The 19,574-nt window shown below is 38.5% G+C and overlaps 1 protein-coding gene and 1 pseudogene across 2 annotated transcripts in view; one reads left to right on the plus strand and one right to left on the minus strand.

Annotated features, from left to right (window-relative positions):
• The window catches only part of ZNF385D (zinc finger protein 385D), a gene marked incomplete at both ends in the record, with an annotated part of 950,735 nt that overhangs the window by 478,969 nt on the left and 452,192 nt on the right, over positions 1-19,574 (minus strand). The window lies entirely within an intron of this gene.
• On the plus strand, positions 44-1,799 carry LOC308618132 (60 kDa heat shock protein, mitochondrial-like; annotated as a pseudogene). The gene has a single exon. The product of its transcript is annotated as a 60 kDa heat shock protein, mitochondrial-like (transcript).

Genomic DNA, 19,574 nt, shown 5'->3' on the forward strand with positions numbered 1-19,574 from the left:
TTAGTCTCATTCCCTCTTTTAAAGTTTATCTGTAACTCTGGCCGCCGACGGCCTGTCTCGTCGCTCTCTAGCTGTGCCGCTGCCCCAGAAATGCTTCGATTGCCCACAGTCCTTCGCCAGATTAGGCCAGTGTCCAGGGCACTGACTCCTCATCTCACTCGGGCTTATGCCAAACATGTAAAATTTGATGCAGATGCCCGAGCCTTAATGCTTCAAGGTGTAGACCTTCTAGCTGATGCTGTAGCCATTACTATGGGTTCAAAGGGAAGGACGGTGATTATTGAACAGAGTTGGGGAAGTCCCAAAGTGACAAAAGATGGTGTGACTGTTGCAAAGTCCATTGACTTAAAAGATAAATATAAAAATATTGGTGCGAAAATCATTCAAGATGTTGCCAATAACACAAACGAAGAGGCTGGGGATGGCACCACTACTGCTACTGTACTGGCATGCTCCATTGTCAAGGAAGGCTTTGAGAAGATTAACAAAGGTGCTAATCCAGTGGAAATCAGGAGAGGTGTGATGTTAGCTGTTGATGCTGTAATTGCTGAACTTAAGAAGCAGCCTAAACCTGTGACAACCCCGGAAGAGATCGCCCAGGTTGCTACGATTTCTGCAAATGGAGACAAAGAAATCGGCAACATTATTTCTGATGTGATGAAAAAGGTTGGAAGAAAGGGTATTATCACAGTAAAGGATGGAAAAACACTGAATGATGAATTAGAAATTATTGAAGGCATGAAGTTTGATAGAGGGTATATCTCTCCATACTTTATTAATACATCAAAAGGTCAGAAATGTGAATTCCAAGATGCCTATGTTCTGTTAAGTGAAAAGAAAATTTCTAGTGTCCAGTCCATTGTTCCTGCTCTTGAAATAGCCAATGCTCACTGTAAGCCCTTGGTCATAATTGCTGAAGATGTTGATGGAGAAGCTCTAAGTACACTCGTTTTGAATAGGCTGAAAGTTGGTCTTCAGGTTGTAGCAGTCAAAGCTCCAGGTTTTGGTGACAATAGAAAGAACCAGCTTAAAGACATGGCTATTGCTACTGGTGGTGCAGTATTTGGAGAAGAAGGACTAACACTAAATCTTGAAGACGTTCAGCCTCATGACTTAGGAAAAGTTGGAGAGGTCATTGTGACCAAAGATGATGCCATGCTCTTGAAAGGAAAAGGTGATAAGGCTCAAATTGAAAAGTGTATTCAAAAATCATCGAGGAGTTAGATATTACAACTAGTGAATATGAAAAGGAAAAATTGAATGAACGTCTGGCAAAACTCTCAGATGGTGTTGCTGTGCTAAAGGTTGGTGGGGCAAGTGATGTTGAAGTGAATGAAAAGAAAGACAGAGTTACAGATGTCCTTAATGCTACACGAGCTACTGTTGAAGAAGGCATTGTTTTGGGAGGGGGCTGTGCCCTGCTTCGGTGCCTTCCAGCCTTGGATTCAATAACTCCAGCTAATGAAGATCAAAAAATTGGTATAGAAATTATTTTAAAAAACACTCAAATTCCTGCAATGACCATTGCTAAGAATGCAGGTGTCAAAGGATCATTGATAGTTGAGAAAATTTTGCAAAGTTCTTCAGAAGTTGGTTATGATGCTATGCTTGGAGAATTTGTGAATATGGTGGAAAAAGGAATCATCAATCCAACTAAGGTTGTAAGAACTGCATTACTGGATGCTGCTGGAGTGGCCTCTCTGTTAACTACAGCAGAAGTTGTAGTCACAGAAATTCCTACAGAAGAGAGGTATCCTGGAATGGGCGGAATGGGTGGCATGGGAGGTGGCATGTTCTAATTCCTAGAATAGGGCTTTACCATCATTCATGAACTGTGAGAGGAAGCGCGAGGTGGTGTTCCTCACCAATAATTTTGAGAGGTCAGTTGAAGGAGGTGACTGAAGAAAAGGCTGGCTGAGGTTTACGAAAATCACTATAACCGTCAGTTACTGGTTTCAGTTGACAACATAGAATGGTTTACTGCTGTCATTGTTCATGCCTACAGATAATTTATTTTGTATTTTTGAATAAAGACATTTGTACATTCCTGGTAAATGAGTATAAGAGCCATGCACCAATGTACTGCTTTCAACTTAAATCACTGAGGCATTTTTACTACTATTCTGTTAAAATCAGGATTTTAGTGATTGCCATCAACAGATGAGGAGTTATGAAGCAGCCTTTCTGTGGAGAGTAAGAATAATTGTGTAGAGTAGAGCAATATCCAATTATGTGACAACCTTTGTGTAATAAAAATTGTTTAAAGTTAAAAAAAATAAAAATAAAGTTTATCTGTATTTGTATCTAATGGATCTTGATAATTTTAAATATGTATTGGACTGAAAACATACATATATGAGGTAGACAGCTAGATGATGGAAAGAGAATGCTGTGGTTTATGAACACAGACGTGTGCATTTGTGTGTTCATGAAACACACACATGTAAGCACATCTTACATATGTTATGCATATTACATATGTCATAACACTCAAAGTCACAGTGAACCCATGAGGTATACATTTTTAAATTTAGTTAACTGATGAACTAATCTCCTAAAGCTGAACGATCCAAAGGCACACAGCTAGCAAGTGTCAAAGCCAAGATATACCCTCAACTCTTTGCTTTTTCTCACATATATTACCCTGGTCCATATATTTCTACTTGTGAAATATACCATGTTTATTACTTATTTCTACCTATGAAATAAACCATGGTTGCATACCTTTCACACTTTTCTCGTTCTCATCCTCCCAACAGATCACAGCTTCCTACATTTCTTCCTTCACTGTATTTCTCGTATCCTTTCATTCCTTTTGGATCCCACTTTAGTCACTCTAGTTTAGACTCTTTTCACTTCATAGCTTGAATATTCAACTGTATTCCTGCTTCAGTGTAGCCCTCCTAAAGTTGCCAAATGTAGCATCCCTCAATACCACTTCAAGCCTGTTGCTCACCAGCTAAAACCCCCATGTTCTTCAAGATCTCACCCTCGAAACTTATTTTCTGAAGGCATGTGATCCGCTCCACTGTGAAGTGGTCTTGATGGCACCCTATGATTCTAATCTCATCTTTGCTCAGACTTCCTCATACATGCAACGTCCTCTCCCTTCCCACTCGGCCAGCTCAAATCCAGTCCAGCCTTTGATCCCCAACTCTGGGTCCACTCTGACTACCAGCAGCTGTGTCATCATCACTGTTGTGTCATCCTGCCATCATCATCATCCACATTCTATTTGTACAGACAATAATAGCATTGCTCCTCAACGAGTAAATCCTGTGAGACCCTGGCCGGTTAGCTAACCACTTCATACTGCTCTACAATAAGATAATGATGGAAATTGAAAGAAAGCATTTTAAACCTTGGCATCAATGTAACAGTTCTATGACATGCAAATGTGGAGTTTTAAAAGTATCCATTCTCGATGGACCGGTAATGAAAAACCAAGAAATAAAAAAGGAAGATTCTTCATCAAACATGGTTTGAGAAGTGTTGCTTTATAGTCTTTCAAAACATTTTCACACATAACATAGCATTCAATTTATGCTGAGATATTAAGAATTCATACTCTTGTCATCTTATAAATGTGAAAAAAGCAAAAAACTGAGGCACAGAAAACATATGTGATTTGCCAAAATGCATATCTTGTTAGTGGTCAAACTTTTTATTCCAAATCTGGTGATCCTTCCTCTTTGTTCTATTACTTATTTCTAGGGACACTGCACAGTGATGGATCGCCTTCTGCCTGGACAAAATGGGTAGACAAAGTAATTTACCATGGACCACTGAAGATCCCCTGGACACCTAAATAAGTTTCATCTATCAATACAAATTAATCAAGCATTGGTCTTCAAGAAAAATGAGAGTAAAATATACACTTATTCTTTCTTTTCATTCATTCATCCTTTCAATTAACTAACACTTGTTACATTTATTGAACACCTACTATATCCCAGGCATTGTGCCCAGCTGGGTATATATGAAGAGCAAAATAGCTGTTCTACAATGAGTCATAGGTAGAAAATAACATAGGAGTTTGGAAAAGTTTTCTCATATTTCATGTAATTTTTGGTACCATTTGGAATCATTGGAAACTCAAGTTTCCTGTTTCGTAGTACAAAAAGCTCTGAAAGGATTCCATCTAATGTGGAATAAAATTCTGCACAGCTACACCCTGCTGCAAGTTACTCAGCTTTAGCTTCTGTCTAAATGTTCTTCCTTTCTCTAATTGCTTTCTTCAGGATTGCTAATCTTCCAAAGAATCATTGTTTACATTATGCCTTTGCCCATTAACCAGAGCAGCATTTTTTCCCCACCCTTTTCCCACTCTAAGGAAGGATTCAGAGCAACTTCACACCATTAAAGCTCAGCTTAATTTCTACGATCCATTTGCATTTGCAGTAAAACACCATGACTGTGGACTCCTGGAGGGTTTTATGTGCCATGGGATCAGGTTTGTTCTGCTGCCCTGTGTGACCTGTAGAGCAAGAAGGCAAAGGCTTACCTCATGGGGCACCAAAGCACTCAGATTCCATAAGCAAGGTCATTTTGGATGTTCTGTTTGCATAGGAATAAGTATTATAATAACTACCTTCTGTGAAGCTGAGAATCAACCCAGCAAACACTGTACCCAAATACCTATTGCAGCCCACAGTCAGGTCTCAAAAGCACAGTGGCTCAGAATTTTGATCCACTAAGGAAATCAATTCAAGAGCAGATGCCCTCAATCTATGACCCATTCTCTGAGCCTGTGATTCTAGGTAGCATGCACATTCCCAGAAACGTGTTAGATTCGAAGGATGACAGTGGTGTCACACAGACTTTGGTAGTTATTGAAAGTTAATTAATTTAACCTGACCTTTCCCTAGAACTATAAGGCACAATAGACTACTAGTGATAATTGATTCTGGAGAGCCTCCGAAATGGTTCAAGGAAAACACAGCTGTGCTGTGTAACAGTTCTTGTTTGCTCTGGATTATAAACTATTTTTAGTACTTAGTTAATAAAGCTGATTTTCTTAAGGGGCCTGCAGGGGAATGCATGAGCTGCAGTGTCAGATGCTGTTGGAATCGGGATTTGCAATGGATGAACCTACGAAAATTAACTCCACCAATGCCGCTTAATTTTTAGAGCTGAGGCACTGGTGTGCCTGCTTGTGGAAATATTTAATGGGGGTAGTTGTAGTCCATTTCATGGTTTCCCAAAATAAACCTACTTTTGAAGTCGTAGACAGACTCGTTAAAATCTATCCGCCTTTTCTTTATTTTATGCATCTTAATTATAACAGCAATAAGTGAAGATTTCAGAATATAATGATAAGCAACACATATAAAGTGCTCCTTATAAATGCTTTACGTGTATTTTTCCATTTTAAGATATTCATCTTTCCCCATTTTGGCATCTTTGAATTTGATGATGTATCAAAATAGCACATCTTAGAAGTGATGGCATCTTAGGTTCAGTAATCTTCTAAGAAACTTTCTTAAGGAGGTACTGTTTTGAGTCTCATCTCATATTTGAGGAAATCAAAGCACAGGGAGATCTTAAGTAACTTATTCAATGTGATATATCTAGCAAATAGCGGAACTGTGATTCAAATGTAAGCAATTGGTTCCAGATTCAATTCTTAATTACTGTGAGATGTCTCATGGACCCATTTAGATATGATTCAAGTGACATTTGAACAAGACCATTTCATAAGAAACTACCACTATCAGTTTCATGTATATCCCATCGGCATGAAGAAGGCATTAATATGTATAAAATAGAAAATACAGAGTATTCTGTGTGTTTTTATAGAAGAATGTATCATACTGTGCAAATATTTATCTTTTGCTTTCGTTATCCAATAATAGTTTTTGCATGGGGTCCTTTAACTTAACTTCCCTCCTAACTGATATATAATATTGCACTACATGAATTGACATATAAGTAATTTTCATGTTTACACTATTATAAACAGCCCTGTATGAAACATTTCAATGTTCTTATCTAAACAAATTATTGTCTAGATAGATACCAAGAATTGTAATTACTGGGTCATGGATACCCTTCTATTTGCTTTTTAGAAGATTTAAATATTTTAGCTATAACACACCATATCTGTTATATTGCATTTTGTTCCTAAGACGAGTAAATTATTTGCAGCTATATATTAAAGCAGTTATTTCTTAAACTCCTTTAAAGTGCTTCTCTGTGTTATGCAGAGAATCCTTTGGAATACCATTTTTATTTAGGTTCATACACACCCTAAATATATTTTGTATGAAGAACTCCATCTATTTGGAGAGCAGAGGGCTAGGACAAGACTTGCTGCCAAGAATAGTTCTCCTGTGATATCCTACCAGAATGACAACAGGTGCCCCTGTTATTTTTCATCATTCAAACTCCTCTCAAATTTGTAAAACATGTCAAGACAGCGACAGTTTGCTTGTTACAAATGACACTAATGAGAAATCAAATGATATGATAATTTACCTTATTGGATCAAAAAAATCATAAATAGGGAAAAATAGAGTCCTGTTTGTCATATTCTTTCAGCACAAGGAGTGTAGTGCTCTTGACTCCAAAGTGTTTGTTTTCGTGAGTGATTTCAGCACAACTGCAGTGTCATCTGAATGACAGAACGTGTGTTCACGAGAGGATGTGCAGGATCCTGTTTATTGCCATCTCTGGGATTAGATGCTTGCTCTCTGCTACCTCTGCAGATGCTTCTTGTCTCTATTCTTAATATAGTTGTTCAGCATTAAGCAAAGTTATGTCATCATAAGCCCTCATAGGAGGAGCAGGACTGTAATATTGAAATGGTGTAGGCTTTTGTGTATTAGCTGATCAGCTCTACACCAACATTTCTTCAGAGGCAGGAAGCTATTAAGATGAATTTATTAACTGAAGTATCAAGTCCTTCACACACTCTCTAAATACAACACTTGGCTCACAGGTGCTGTGACACACAGAAGCACTTCAGTGAAAAAAATAGTCACATGGTTTAAGAATCACTAAACATAAAACAAATAGCTGTCTCTGAGCCACTGGGTGCTGCATGTAAAAGGGCCCCAGAGGGTCCTCATTTAGAAAGTTGCTTACAGACTTTAGTATCAGAGAATCATGAATACAGGAGCCTTTATTTGGTTTCATAATGTGATCCCTTTGCTCTTAAAATGGACAGAGGGGATTTGAGGTGACAATCTTTCTTTCTTCTTAATGTTTTCACCTTTCATGGGAAACAAAGTAGAAGTAGGTGAGCAAGCCCTTCCCCATACTCCCCTGAACCCTTACATCAGTCTACTTTGCTTTGACCAAATTGGCATTCCCTGGTGGTCCAGCGGTTAGGACTCTGTGCTTTCACTGCCAGGGCCCAGGTTCGATCCCTGGTCAGGGAACTAAGATCCTGCGAGCTGCGTGGCGTGGCCAAAAATAAATAAATAAATAAATAAAGCTAATAAATAATCTTTAAAAATGTAAAAATGTGATGGCTATGCAAATAATGTGTAAATCAAACCATGGAAAGTGCTTCAAATGGGCATGTGGCTTTCAACCACAGCGTTCTTTCAAGGCTCCAGAAGTATAAAAATGACTATAGCGGAGGAAGTTTGCTACTTCAGATGTGGTCTGAAAGAGCAGCATCAGGCTCACCTGTGAGCTTGTTAGACCTCCAGAAGCTCTGGCCCTGTTCCAGAATTCGTAAATCAGGATTTCCACTTTAACAAGATCCCCTGATTCTCATATATTAAAGTTTGAGAAACATAGCTCTATACCATGGAGTCAGGAATAATTTTGTTTTTAATTTTTATTAGACCAAGTACATGAGCAGTGGCAACACTGTGTTTTGCTTAGCCAATTATGTGGACTTTCTTAATAAAAGGCACAGTTACTTGGAAACTTTCCCAGTTTCTCCACTTTGTCCTCAAAAAAAAGTGTGCAGGGGCCTTTAGGTGAAGGTAAAGAGTGATTAGGAAAACCGTGCTTATAGTGTTTACATTTAGAATATTTACTTTGAAGAATGGACTACAGTTGAACACTATTTAACAGAACACTCCTTTAAAGATTCTTCTGGAATAATATTACTTATGATTATTTGGAGGTGACAGACTTATGCTATGTCTCCTACCACATTAAAAAAATGTCATGAGAAAACACCATACATCATTTATGGGTTAGTCTGTATGTGTAAAAGATCATTATCTCACCCTTTTGTCTAGATTATGACAATGTGTTAGCAGTTTTCCCATCAAGAACCCTACTTTTTAATTTTATAATCATTTGTTCTACAAGAATTAATCCATGGGGGAAAAGTCAAATTGATTTTAAAGCTAGAAACATGTATTAGTATCATTTAAAATAATTTCTTTATCTTTAGAAATATACTAAGGGAGTTTGGGATTGACATGTACACACTGCTATATTTAAAATGGATAGGCAACAAGAACCTACTGTATAGCACAGGGAACTCTGCTCAATATTATGTAGCAACCTAAATGGGAAAGGAATTTGAAAAAGAATAGATAAATGTATCTACATAACTGAATCACTTTGCTGTACACCTGAAACTAACACAACATTGTAAATCAACTATACTCTAATATAAAATAAAAAGTTATAAAAAGGGCTTCCCTGGTGGCGCAGTGGTTGAGAATCTGCCTGCCAATGCAGGGGACACGGGTTCGAGCCCTGGTCTGGGAAGATCCCACATGCCGCAGAGCAACTGGGCCAGTGAGCCTGTGCGTCTGGAGCCTGTGCTCCGCAACAAGAGAGGCCGCGATAGTGAGAGGCCCGTGCACTGCGATGAAGAGTGGTCCCCGCTTGCCACAACTAGAGGAAGCCCTCTCACAGAACTAAGACCCAACAGAGCAAAAATAAAATAAATAAAAATTAATAAACTCCTACCCCCAACATCTTCTTAAAAAAAAAAGTTAAAACAATATACTAACAAACTCCTTTTTCCTCCATGAAACAAAAAATAAACCTTTTCTAATGAGACAATATCTAGCCAAACTGACCATGTCACTTACATACTCTAAATCTTCATTTTCCTATCTATAGAACAAGAAGGTTTTATCTGACCACGAGGTTTTATAATATACAGATATAAAAGAATTATGATTATATGATTCTACCATTTATTTTCACTCATGCTATTTCATGGTATGAAGGAACACATACAGTTTAGCAGATTTTGCCAAGATTCCTGAAACCTGAAAAGGTGCAAGTTTAAATAAATTTGCTAGAAGTTATGAGAATTGGGTTGTAGTGATACACGATGCTTTCTGCAGAGCAAAATAAAGCATATTGACTAGAGAAATGAAGGTCATTTCATTTTGATTGTATTTCATCAAATTGTTGCACCTAAAAGGGTAGAATTTATATATGTGGAAACCGTGATTGTTTATTGATGCAATGCATTTCTAACACCATCTTTGAGGTGCTCTCAGCAGCTAATGTAGGCTGAACCACAGGTAAGAACAATTGGTCTCAGATTGAGATGCGCTACGCCATCTCATCCATTTCCCCGATCCTCAGCAGGAAATCGTAGCTACGAAGTCAAATTTCTTGTCTTTCAAAGGGAATCAATTCATACATGATTTTATGGTATCCTTAGTGCATGTCAATGGGTTATGCTAAGACTTTCAGTGTTGGTGTGTAACACAAGACACACAGTCATGATGCAGGGGGTCCACAGAGGGGTAAGGAAAACTGAGGGTTGGTTACCTGATTGCTTGTTACCATTTTACAAGAAAAAAATTAAGATTACTAAATTAAACACTTAATACACCTATTACTGTGAGTTCTATTTCATATTATTTGGGAAAAATATAATTTATCCATGCAAAACTGATGCTGTCATTTGTATATGTACAGGCAGTCTATAAGTTATGAACACAGTGTTCCAAAAATGACCTTTTGAAGTTGGTTTTTTGTACCCTGAGATTTATTTTCCATAGAAGTAGTGTTTTATATTATAATTTTATTCTCTGGTCAAATTAGAAAATCCTTTTCAACCCAGAATGTTGCTAAACTGAAATTATCAGGCATTTGGTACAGTGTGCCTTGAAAATCAGTAGATGACTCTGAAAGCAGCTTTGCCAAAGTAAAAAAATTCCTTTATTGCTGTTGCAGAGTTTCCCTTCTAATGTCTTCAGTTTGTATCTCTGTTTCTAACCCATAGTTACCCACTGGAAGAGTTTCATGGCCTTAACGTGGTTATTAAGCTGGATCTTGATCCTGGCTTTTGGTGTTTTGGAGCCAGCTTGTACTGGTTCACAAGAGCTAATGTTTAAATTTTCAGGAACTTTTGCATGCCGGTTAGTCAACATAGCCAATATTAAAAAAATATATATTATAGAGGCTTACAATTAAATGATATTAAAAACAAAGGTAGTAAATAGTTGGAACTCATCAGTTCTTCATTATTTTACTACATTTTGCTAGTGTTTTTTCTCTTGAGGCTGTTGATGTGTATTGTTGTCTGCATAGTGGAAATACTATGCAATGGTGTGGTCCTGCACATCTCTCTCCAACTTCAGGGCCAGCCACAACATGTTGGTAGCTTGAAATCAACCATGATGGGAAACGTACACCATGGACATCAGCATCAGCAAACACTACAAATCAAGGATGGGTATCTTTGGGTATTGACTGATAGACGAGAGAGAGGGAGAGAGAGAGAGAGAGATTTTAAAGAATTAGTTCACATGATTGTGGAGGTTTGGTAAGCCCAAAGTCTACACAGTAGGTGGGCAGTCTGGAGACCCAGGGAAGAGTCCAAAAGAAGCAGCCTGGCAGAATTCCTCCTTGCTTGGGAAGGTCCGACTTTGTTCCTGTTAAGGCCTTCAACTGATTGGATGAGTCCTTCCCACATTACAGAAGGTAAGCTGCTTTACTCAAAGTCCACTGATTTAAATGATCATCTCATCCAAAAAAATCTTCATAGAAATATCCAGAATAATGTTAATCAACTATCTGGCTGCCATGGCCCAGACAAGATGACACATAAGATTAACCATCACATACATACATACATGTTTTTGTTTCTTTTTTTCCTTGAAGTGCCATTTAAACATCAACCAGCACACACTGAATGACACCCATATCCTTGAGTTGTCTTCCTGTTTCATCATGCTGTTCAGCTTCCTATTTCTACTTCAAACATACAGCTGGAGGATGGATGAAGTTCCTCCCTTCTAGGGGTCATGGTACAGATGGGGCCACACTCAGTTCACTGCACCATGACTATGGATATAGGATCTGGGTCTGGGTGGGATTGATGCTTGGAAGAAAGAAGGAAGAACCTTTATGCAGAAGTCAGCAACTTTTTGAGGTGAGCTGCCTGCATTTGTCATCCTTTCACCCTCCTCTCTGAGCATCACCCTCTCTCACAATGTCCCTGTAACTAGCTCTGGCCTTTATCCTTTCTGAAGAAATAGAGTCTCTGGTGGAAGTGTGATCGATGGCTCAGAAAAACCACAACAGTGTTTACAATTTTGAGCCTAGTCTTGCTAAATCATAGAATATTTCCTTGTCTATATTGAATTAGCATGCCTCTATACAAAGAAATGGAAACATGGACAACTGATATATATTTATGGAATTCCGTCTGGTATACATTTGGCAAGGACCTTATGGTTGATGAGATCTGAGTTCAAATGCATGATTAGCATTGGCCCTGAATAAGCAAATAAAACAATGAGTTGCGTAGGTATTTTTTAATAGTTCTTCCTACATAATGGTATGAATTTAATCTTGAGCTGCGGTCATGATTGGACCCACCATGTCCCTATGGGTCCTCTTCTAGCATATCCTTTCATTCGTATATGTGGGCCACCTGGCTAGAACGTCTGTCATCCCATTCCATGCCAGACTTTTTCAAAAGACTTGGCAAGTGTTCCTTCCCCTCCTCACCTCTCCAAGTCTGTCCCTCTGGAAGCGGCATTTATTGATTTCTTTTTTCTATGGATGTTTCAAGTTGCTCCAGTGTGCTCACAACTGTAAGAAAGAAATGGTTCCTGGCCTCTGGGGGGCTCACATAAAAACTGTATTTAGGGTAAACCTTTATGAGAACAAGACTTTAACTTGGGTTGTTGTAGTCTGTAGATTCTCAACTGTGGAGTGGCAGTTTATTTCATGTACTGAAATGTCATGAAGGATGTTTAATTTTTGTGGATTTAGTCTTAAATATCAGAGAGTTTGTTGCTGAGTGTGCCCTTTAGCTATCTACTACCAGTAATTGATTCTAACATTTTGGAAATCCTTCAAGGAAATATAACTGTGCTGTTTAATGGCATAGTTTATAAAAAGTGATTTTGTGGGATGAAGAGACAATACTTGTGGCTGGAGAATTTAGGAGAGCAGAAAACATCAGCAACAGATAAAACCTTAGTCTTAGAAGTCGAGCAGATTGATAAATGCTTTAGACATAAACATAAAAAAGGAATTTTGTTTTAGTTTTTTTTTTTTTTTTTCTTTTTGCGGTATGTGGGCCTCTCACTGTTGTGGCCTCTCCCGTTGCGGAGCACAGGCTCCGGACGCGCAGGCCCAGAGGCCATGGCTCACGGGCCCAGCCGCTCCGCGGCATATGGGATCCTCCCAGACCGGGGCACGAACCCGTATCCCCTGCATCGGCAGGCGGACTCTCAACCACTGCGCCACCAGGGAGGCCCTTGTTTTAGTTTTTAAGAAACATTTTCATAACAGCTGCTGCATGTGGGGGACACAAAAAGTGACAACACAGATGGCATTTGCTCTCCTGCAAATTGATTAGGGACAAAACTGTGATAAAAGCAAAAATAAAATAAGTTACATGAATAACAATCATTCAGCAAGGGGAACAGGAAAATTATAAATTTTAAATCACCTAACAAGGTGGTTCAAACTTGTTCTGGGCTCTGATGATTTCTAAATAGCAACTGTATAGAGAAGATACTTCTAAGATGCCTACTACCTTTTCCTTTATCACTGAGAACAATATACAGAATTGAAGAGAGGGGAAAAAAAGCATAATGAATAAATCGGTAAAATGATTTAAATTGTTGCTTTTAAAAAATTATAACAGAATGTTCCCAGATGGATGACATATTTCAACTGAAAACATATTAATACATTATAAAATAACAAGCATTTAGTGAAGAAAATTATATCACAATGAAAAAAATTACTCTTAAAATAAAATGATGAAATGATTAAGAATTTACTTCCATTTCATTTTTTCCTTTTATTCAAACTCAGTAATTACTCCTCTTTTTTGGAGAGATCTTCTCTTCAATGCTTTTCATTCCAGGTAATTCTCCCTCCATTGTCTAGATTATAAAATTTTTGTATCAAGAATAATAGTTCAAAATTGTCTAGCTTCAAAAATGTTCATTAGGTAGTAAAATAATTATCTAGAATTGAGGAAAGTGAGCTAGTGTGGACCTTTAGATTTGGAAATGATTAGTGAAAAAAACTTTTATATTGGGTTAGATTGTAAAGAGAAAGGGAGAAAAAAAGTGTCAAGGAAGAAACCTGGGGACGACAAACATTTAATGATGGATAGAGGAAGAGAAGCTTTTGGAAAGAGATGGGAAAAATAAGGAGTAGAAGATAAGAAGACAAAGAACACGGGGGAGAGTTCTAAGGAGGAAGAAGATGTTCACAGTGGTTCACTGAAGTTCAAGAAAGCCACAGGGTGGTCAGTACTGAGAGCTGAACATTGGATGAAGCAATCAAGACTTTAGCGGTAATTTCTTCAAAGACACTTTTCAGTGTTGCTGTGGAAACAGAAGATAGAGCTGAGAACTGAGAAGTACGTGGAGACCAATGGGAACAACACATCTAGCTACTTTTTTCAGGATGGTTGGCTGAAATGGAAAACGAAATAACATGCAAGTGCAGGTAGGTAAGGTGGCGGAAGTTGAAGATAAATGGTAACAGGTTATTAAAGCTGGACTTGTTTTCAATATCATCCAAGACCTCAAATTGATAGCAAAATAATAGGGGAGTGAATTTTCCCAAAGTGAGATGCCTGTTCCCCTAAGCTGGGGTACCAAGGCGATGGCAGAGGGCCAGGTCTGTGGCTCCTACCTGACCGCCCATCTCCAGCCAAATACTTGTTCAAAAGGGACTTGCAGGATGGCATCGGAAAAATGACTCTACTCTACTCTTCCCTTCCACACCAGTGAAAGAGGCTGGATGTCCAGAGTAATTTAGGAAACAGATGAGATAGAGTAGATAGTATGAGTGTCCTTGATATCGGGTGAGAGACACAGGAAGGACACTTCTCAGAGACCTTGAGAAGAGCAACTGTGGGGACCCAGTAGACAAGCATCTGACACTGAAAGTAGCCTACAGAGAAGCAAGTAGCTGAGGCACCAAGCAGAAGGTTTGAAACACCTACAGCCCCTCTGATATCGGGGGTGGGGCAGAGAATGAAGATTTTTTTTTTCTCATATCACCCTGCATGTTCAGTTCCTAGGGCTGCCATAACAAAGACCACAAACTGAGTGGCTAAAACAACAGAAGTTTATCATCTCACATTTCTAGAGGCTAGAAGTCTGTGATCAAGGTGTCCTCGGAGGACACCAGGGAAGGATCTGTTCCAGGCCTCTCTCCTAGCTCTTCTGGGAGCACTGGGGTGTGTGGCAGCATAAGTCTTCATGTGGCAACTGTGTGTGTGTTTGTGACTGTGTCTGAATTCTCCCCACCCCCTTTTTTTGGTTTTTGGTTTTGGAGATTTTTGTGTTTTAAAAAATTTTTTATTGAAATATAGTTGTTTTACAATGTTGCATTAGTTTCAGATGTACAGCAAAGTGATTCAGTTTTATATATATACTACAAGATATAGAGTATAATTCCCTGTGCTATACAGTAGGTCCTTGTTGGTAAACTATTTTATATACAGTAGTGTGTATATTATAATCCCAAATTGCTAATTTATCACCCCCTTTCCTCTTTGGTAATGTAAGTTTGTTTTCCTCCTTTTTAATGAAGACATGAGTCACGTTGGATTAGGGTCCACCCTAATGACTTCATTTAACTTGATTACCTCTTTAAAGAAGTATCTCCAAATAAGGTCACATTCTGATGTGCTGGGGGTTAGAATGCTGATGTATTTTGGGGGCGGTAAGGAGACACAGTCAACCCATAATACCTGGTGAGTCTTAATTTTTGAATATACAGATTATATTATAACTGAAAGTGGGGTCCAGCTGCTCGCCGCTCAAAAGCCAATAAAGAGGCAAGGTTGGTGGAAAGGAAAGTTTGCTTTATTTTGGATGCCAGCGACTGGTGGGCGGGGGGAAGGGTGGACATCTGTCCAAAGGCCTTCTTCCTCTCCCCTGACAATCAGGGGCAAGAGCTTTTATAGACAGAGGGAGGGGGTTACACGCAGAAACAGCACAGTCACCTCTGACAGTCATCTTGAAATTTATCATGAAGTGGTCTGGCCAGCATCATCTTGATTGTTTTAAGTACAATTAATCTTTAGTTCCAGGGTTGGTTTCTTCCCATTTCCTTGAGGCCAATTCTCAGAATTGTGGCAGCTTATGTCATGGCTACAGCCTGGTCATTATGTCGTTAACATCATCCACATGATGAGGGTTTTAGTATCTACAAGACAGCTCACAGGATAGGGCTCAGAATATTATCTATAGACCTTGAGGAGGAACTAAAGGTCCTTGACCTTTAGTTAATGACTAAACTATTATTATTTAGTTTTGTTGGACTGTTTTCCTTTGTTTCTGCATTTTCTCACTTCTCTGATTAAACTTATTCTTTGGCTAAAGTTTTTCCACAGACAAAAGGCAGGCAGAGGACATGGCAGGCAAGGGCCATAGGGTCCTGCTCCATTTCAATATATGCAAGAGAAGGAATAATTGATGTGTAGCAGAAAAGAAAGGATTTTAAGTTCATAGATGGGCCTCAAACTAGGAAAAAAGTCTTTAAGATTAGAAAGAAGTAGGAAAGAAAGAATGGTGGTGGGCTCAGGTGAGCATAAGAAAAGGGGTGAGGGGCACAAGCAAGTCTAAGGAAACATCAATTGCTGTAATCTTTGAGGATAAGAGGGAGAGTGAAGTTGGTGGGGGGGGTGGGAGGGGGGCGGGTGGCTCAAGTTTTCAAGTGGAGGGAGCAGCAGGAGAGTTGCTGATGGGAGGAGTAATGGGAAAGGGAAAGCAAAATAAAGATTGACTCTTGGTATCCAGAGGCCAAAGGAGAAGAGAAACCGTGAACTTGCAGTGGCCTCAAACCATACTGTTCATGTGATTTTGTTTTTGTGTTTACTTTTTGTCCCCAGCAGCACTTAAGTATTTGAGAGGGGGAAGAGACAAAGTGAGTTTTTGAAGCAGCAGAACAGAGTCACAAACCAGCTTGCAGTTGGACAGTTATAGATGTGAATTTTGTCTCTGACACTCGTTATTGCAGCCACTTTGCAGACTTTCTAAAAAGTTAGGTTTCCCTGGTTTGGAAGATGGTTAAACTAATACTTTCTTTACAAATGTTTATGAAAAATAGATAAAATAATAGAGGAAAGCATTGATCTGTTATACTCCTTGGCACACAGTAGGTACTTAATTAATAGTATATATTTTTATTATTGTTATTATTGCTCTGTTTTCAGTGTTAAGATTCTCAGCATCATCGTCATCCTCACCATCATTTTTCAGATTTGGAAGTTTGGTGGGTGATTGAGGTAAAATGATAGGAAGAAGTTCAGTATGTTTTTTATTAGTTTGTTGTTCTTGTAACAGATTACCAAAGCCTTAGCTGCTTGAAACAATGCATGTTTATCACCTCATTATTTCCATGGGTCCAGAGTCCAGGTATGCTTACTGAGTCTTCTCTTCAGGGTCCCACAAGGCTGCAATCAAGATGTTGGCTGGGGGCTTCCCTGGTGGCACGGTGGTTGAGAGTCTGCCTGCCGATGCAGGGGACACAGGTTCGTGCCCTGGTCCGGGAGGATCCCACATGCCATGGAGCAACTGGGCCCATGCACCATGGCCACTGAGCCTGAGTGTCCAGAACCTGTGCTCCACAACGGGAGAGGCCACAACAGTGAGAGGCCCGTGTACCACAAAAAAAAAAAAAAAAAAAAAAAAAGATTTTGGCTTGGATGCATTCTCATCTGGAGGCTCAACTGGGAAAGAAGCCACTTCCAAGCTCAAGCACACTGTTTGCAGAATTCATTTCCTTGAGGCTGCATGGCCTGGGGCCCTGGCCTCCCACAGGTCCAGAGACCACCCAGAGCTTTTTAACCACGTGGCCCTTGTCAACATGACTACTTACATCGTTAAGCCCATAAGGAGAATCTCTAGCTCCATTCTGCTACGACGGAGTCTTAGAGAACATAACATATTCACAGAAGTAACAGCTTATTCATTTAGTCACATTCTACGGTTAGGAGAAAGTCACAGGTCCTATTCACACTCCAGTGGAAGGACCTACACAAAGGTGAGGACACCAGGAGAAAAGAATAGTTGGAGGTCACATTAGGGTCCATCTACTACAGCTGCCTCAGGGAGTCCTCAGTGAGTAACCAGTTCACAACATTGATTGACTTCATATGTCTATTCCCTCATTCTCCAATAATTATTAATAAACATCTCCACTTACTGCTGACCACGAATTGCATTAGCTGTATTTGCAAGGTGGTAGGAAAAACATGATTTAAATGGTACTTATTGCAACCTTCTATTAAAAACAAAACCAAAAATAACCAAATACAGAATGGTCTATCAAGATATGCTCGTAAGTCAAAAAAGTCCTTTCCAAAACAAAAATTTGTCTTCAAAGAATAAAAATTAGGCATCAATGAGGCCAATATGCAGATAAAACAGAAAGCTCACCGAAAATTAGTGTTCTCTTATTTAATCTTATCAGCTTAGGCTGTTTCTGGAGAAAGTTCTTCAACATTGTTCATAGGCAATGATAAACATTAAATGGAAATCAATTAGGAATGTCTAAGGGTAAACCCTTTACCAGTATTAAGTGTATGGTATTCTAACTCTCCTGCAAAAAATGCATAAGGCAGTGAATTGGAGACATGGGTAGGGAAGGAAGAGAAAATTCCATTTGAGACCTTGAAACACAAATTCTAAGAAAGGGTATGACTGAGTTCAAATGTCCTTTCCTTAGAAGGGTCTCCCCAACTATCCTGATTAAAATACCTCCCCAGCTTTCATGTTTCAATCCCTTACCCTATTTTTCCTTAAAGTCCTTATCACGACCAGACACTGTATTATGTAGTGGTTTATTTCTTTCCTTTTAACTAGAAGGTAAATGATACAAGCATAGATTTTGTCTGTTTCACTTGTATGTATCTAGTGCTTAGAAGAGAGCCTAGCACACAGGAAACATAAATTTAATTTTTGAATATACAGATTATATTATAATATAAGAAATGAATTCACTGAAGAAATGAATTCTATGACTTCATAGTAACAGCAAATATCCAGCTAATGTTCTACCAAGTGGCGGAATCAGTTTGAAATAAAGTTGAGAGGCCTTGAAATTTCCTAATTATCTGAGATACAAATTAACAAGGTTGTATTCTACTATCAGTATTACAAAATGGTATATGTGTTAAAATTCTGAAGACACAGTAAGTTTCTGTTAACTTTAAATCGATACTAATTCCCCAAATTCAGCAATCCATAGAAGGATTATCTGTCATTGATGTGATTTAGCAAAGGTCCACTCTGTCAGCTTAATAGCCTTTTGAAATAGATATCTAAGCTGATCACAACATACTAAATCAAAAGAATACTATCAACAACAACAGTGATATAGGTCTCCATGTGTACATGCAAAGCATCCATTTTAATTCAACTGTAGCATATACGGTATCTACTCATTCCAAGGGCGACTAAAATTTACTTTAAAAATTAAGTAACAATACCTGTTTCATGGGGTAGGAGGCATTCTGAATGAAAACATGACTAAAAGTAGTGGAAATTAAAACACATAGGGTAGTACTTTAATTTAATAATGGAAATGGAAGAAGCTAAGTTTTTAGAGTGTAAGAGAGATGCTTGCCTGAATTTCTCAGACCCTGTAATTTACAGCCTTGAAAACCTATTGTGTCAGGGATATGCTGGTTCAGCATAGAAACCTGAGGGGAAAAACAATAGTAAATGACTGTCTCAGGGTTGCCAAATAAATTCCTCAAGGAATCTCTAAGGATGTAGCAATCCAGAAAAATCATTCTCAAAATCCACTCCTATATTTCACTCAATATTGCTACACCAAATAAACTTGTTTGTCCTTTACTCTCATTAGATTTAAAACTATTATTATTCTTACTGATTTACTTTGGTAAAACTGTTGTGAATATAAGCATGACTTCTTTCAAAATACACTTGAAGAAATATCAAGATTAAGATGTATTGGTTTTCTTCCACAAGTCCTATTTACATTCAAAGGAATGAAACATAGGTCTTTAATGGATTTTAAATTTAAATTAAATTTAATTTAAAAGACACTGACTTTCTCCATCAACTTTCCTACTCCTTTTTACCTCAACGGGTCCATGACCCTGTGAATTTAATTTCCAAAAACTGTTTATTTGTACAGCAAGATAAAGTCCAGAAGTGAAAATCAGTGTTTTT

The sequence above is a fragment of the Mesoplodon bidens genome (assembly GCF_964165515.1).
Source record: "Mesoplodon bidens genome assembly, chromosome: 5".
NCBI lineage: Eukaryota > Metazoa > Chordata > Mammalia > Artiodactyla > Ziphiidae > Mesoplodon > Mesoplodon bidens.